General features: G+C 41.5%; 5 non-coding genes across 5 annotated transcripts; all 5 read right to left on the reverse strand.

The window, feature by feature from the left end:
- Positions 1–123: 123 nt before the first annotated feature.
- trnam-cau (transfer RNA methionine (anticodon CAU)) lies at positions 124–194 on the reverse strand. Its single transcript has one exon. It is a non-coding gene; the product is annotated as a tRNA-Met (tRNA).
- Positions 195–1,321: 1,127 nt separating this feature from the next.
- On the reverse strand, positions 1,322–1,392 carry trnam-cau (transfer RNA methionine (anticodon CAU)). Its single transcript has one exon. It is a non-coding gene; the product is annotated as a tRNA-Met (tRNA).
- Positions 1,393–1,851: 459 nt separating this feature from the next.
- trnam-cau (transfer RNA methionine (anticodon CAU)) lies at positions 1,852–1,922 on the reverse strand. Its single transcript has one exon. It is a non-coding gene; the product is annotated as a tRNA-Met (tRNA).
- A 572-nt stretch (positions 1,923–2,494) lies between these two features.
- Positions 2,495–2,566, reverse strand: trnam-cau (transfer RNA methionine (anticodon CAU)). The gene has a single exon. It is a non-coding gene; the product is annotated as a tRNA-Met (tRNA).
- Positions 2,567–3,020: 454 nt separating this feature from the next.
- Positions 3,021–3,092, reverse strand: trnam-cau (transfer RNA methionine (anticodon CAU)). The gene has a single exon. It is a non-coding gene; the product is annotated as a tRNA-Met (tRNA).
- Positions 3,093–3,116: the final 24 nt, after the last annotated feature.

Genomic DNA, 3,116 nt, shown 5'->3' on the forward strand with positions numbered 1-3,116 from the left:
GAGCATTATCTTCAATGGGATGAGAAATGAGTTGGGTTTTTCAAAAAACAATGCATTAGTTCATGATGTTGTGTCTAAAACAATGCAATAACAATGCATAAGTCCAATGAAAAAACAACAAACTAGCAGAGGATGGTTTCGATCCATCGACCTCTGGGTTATGGGCCCAGCACGCTTCCGCTGCGCACTCTGCTGCTCATCAGTCTTCATGGCAGTTGAATCTCCAATCCCTATCTATGGAGACCAGTTGCCTTTTCCATTAGGCCACTGGAGCTCACAATGTTAATGTGGGGTTGGGTGATAATGACTGGCTGGGATTGTCGTCGTTGTTTTAGAAGACAAAGAGGCTTTTATTGCACTTTTCACTCCATATTTGAACTTTATAGCACTTTATAGTAACAACGGCCTACACGTCTAACAATGGGTACTTGGTTCAAAGCAAGACTTTTTAGATCTCAGTAGACTCAAATAATAACTAAAGGAGAAACTGTGGTTGAATGATTGCACACAGTCCAGACCACAATGTGCAACAGAATTAGTGATGAGCCTAAATGTGAACAGGACGAGAAATGAGCTTAGGGTTTTTTCAAAAAAACAATGCATTGTTCATGATGTTGTGTCAATTCCATTGTAACAAAACAATTCCAATTCAAAAGAGTAAAGGTAGGCAGAGGATGGTTTTCGAATCCATCGACCTCTGGGTTATGGGCCCAGCACGCTTCCGCTGCGACCACTCTGCTGCTCATAACCCTAGATGGGGACTACGAAACCCACAATCCCTGGCTTAGGAGGCCAGTGCCTTATCCATTAGGCACCTAGGGCTTACAATGCCTAGACAACAAACTGTGTTTGAATTGTTTGCCCTTTCACATTTCTGTACCTAATTCATACTCATGTTTGGTCACTGTGTCCTCTTGTTAACCTACTAATGTTTCACCAATCTTTAGATTTTGCTTGTTCTTTAACTATACTATAATTTTAATAGTAATTTCTTTTGTTACTTGGAGGCATCTTTCAGTCACAATGGGCTGGCAGTATGCTAATTCATAGCTCTAGCTATGAGTCTCTGTTAAAAACACAACTCAGTGGCATGTACAGAGTTGCTTGGATCATATCAGTACTGCCAGTCATAGAGATATACCGATTTCTAATGTCTATATCCCACAGTCCAGACCACAATGTGTACAATGTGAGTTATGAGCATTATCTTCAATGGGATGAGAAATGAGTTTGGAGTTTTTTAAACACAATGCGCTAGTTCATGACGTTGTGTCTAAACAATGCAATAACAATGCATAAGTCCAATGAACAAAAACAAAACTAGCGAGGATGGTTTCGATCCATCGACCTCTGGGTTATGGGCCCAGCACGCTTCCGCTGCGCCACTCTGCTGCTCATCAGTCTTCATGGCAGTTGATTCTCCAATCCCTATCTATGGAGACCAGTGCCTTTTCCATTAGGCCACTGGAGCTCACAATGTTAGTGGGGTTGGGTGATAATGACTGGCTGGGATTGTCGTCGTTGTTTTAGAAGACAAAGAGCCTTTTATTGCACTTTTCACTCCATATTTGAACTTTATAGCACTTTATAGTAACAATGGCCTACACGTCTAACAATGGGTACTTGGTTCAAAGCAAGACTTTTTAGATCTCAGTAGACTCAAATAATAACTAAAGGAGAAACTGTGGTTGAATGATTGCACACAGTCCAGACCACAATGTCAACAGAATTAGTGATGAGCCTAAATGTGAACAGACGAGAATGAGTTTAGGGTTTTTCAAAAACAATGCATTAGTTCATGATGTTGTGTCAATTCCATGTAACAACAATTCCAATTCAAAAGTAGTAAAGTAGCAGAAGATGGTTTCGATCCATCGACCTCTGGGTTATGGGCCCAGCACGCTTCCGCTGCGCCATCTGCTGCTCATCACCCTAGATGGGACTCGAACCCACAATCCCTGGCTTAGGAGGCCGTGCCTTATCCTTAGGCCACTAGGGCTTACAATGCCTAGACAACAAACTGTGTTTGAATTGTTGCCCTTTCACATTTCTGTACCTAATCATCTCATGTTTGGTCACTTTGTCCTCTTGTTAACCTACTAATGTTTCACCAATCTTTAGATTTTGCTTGTTCTTTAACTATACTATAATTTAATAGTAATTTCTTTTGTTACTTTGGAGGCATCTTTCAGTCACAATGGGCTGGCAGTATGCTAATTCATAGCTCTAGCTATGAGTCTCTGTTTAAAAACACAACTCAGTGGCATGTACAGAGTTGCTTGGATCATATCAGTACTGCCAGTCATAGAGATATACCGATTTTTAATGTCTATATCCCACAGTCCAGACCACAATGTGCAACAAAGTGAGTTATGAGCATTATCTTCAATGGGATGAGAAATGAGTTTGGAGTTTTTAAACACAATGCGCTAGTTCATGACGTTGTGTCTAAACAATGCAATAACAATGCAAGTACATGAAAAAAACAACAAAGTAGCAGAGGATGGTTTCGATCCATCGACCTCTGGGTTATGGGCCCAGCACGCTTCCGCTGCGCCACTCTGCTGCTCATCAGTCTTCATGGCAGTTGAATCTCCAATCCCTATCTATGGAGACCAGTGCCTTTTTCATTAGCCATGGGCTCACATGTTAGTGGGGTTGGGTGATAATGACTGGCCGGGGATTGTCGTCGTTGTTTTAGAAGACAAAGAGGCTTTTATTGCACTTTTCACTCCATATTTGAACTTTATAGCACTTATAGTAACACGGCCTACACGTCTAACAATGGGTACTTGGTTCAAGCAAGACTTTTTAGATCTCGTAGACTCAAATAATAACTAAAGGAGAAACTGTGGTTGAATGATTGCACCAGTCCAGACCACAATGTGCAACAGAATTAGTGATGAGCCTAAATGTGAACGGACAAGAAATGAGCTTAGGGTTTTCAAAAAACAATGCATTAGTTCATGATGTTGTGTCAATTCCATGTAACAAACAATTCCAATTCAAAAAGAGTAAAGTAGCAGAGGATGGTTTCGATCCATCGACCTCTGGGTTATGGGCCCAGCACGCTTCCGCTGCACCACTCTGCTGCACATCACCCTAGATGGGACTCG

Source organism: Denticeps clupeoides, chromosome 14 (assembly GCF_900700375.1).
Source record: "Denticeps clupeoides chromosome 14, fDenClu1.1, whole genome shotgun sequence".
NCBI lineage: Eukaryota > Metazoa > Chordata > Actinopteri > Clupeiformes > Denticipitidae > Denticeps > Denticeps clupeoides.